Source organism: Leucoraja erinacea, chromosome 8 (genome assembly GCF_028641065.1).
Source record: "Leucoraja erinacea ecotype New England chromosome 8, Leri_hhj_1, whole genome shotgun sequence".
NCBI lineage: Eukaryota > Metazoa > Chordata > Chondrichthyes > Rajiformes > Rajidae > Leucoraja > Leucoraja erinaceus.
The window spans coordinates 28,546,348-28,546,572 of NC_073384.1; positions in this window are offsets into that span (position 1 = coordinate 28,546,348).

Consider the following 225-nt stretch of genomic DNA (forward strand, 5'->3'; position numbering starts at 1 on the left):
AGCTAACGAACCGGTCACTGCATCGTGCTGATAGAACAAAGGACTCAGGTAAGAGCAAGGGCGGGGAGCTCTGCATCTACATCAACAATGACTGGTGCACCAACCACACTGCAGTAGAGAGCTACTGTTCACCAGATCTGGAATACCTACTGCTTAAATGTAGGCCGTTTTACCTGCCTCGGGAGTTTACTGTGGCTATCATCATGGCCATATACATCCCACCAC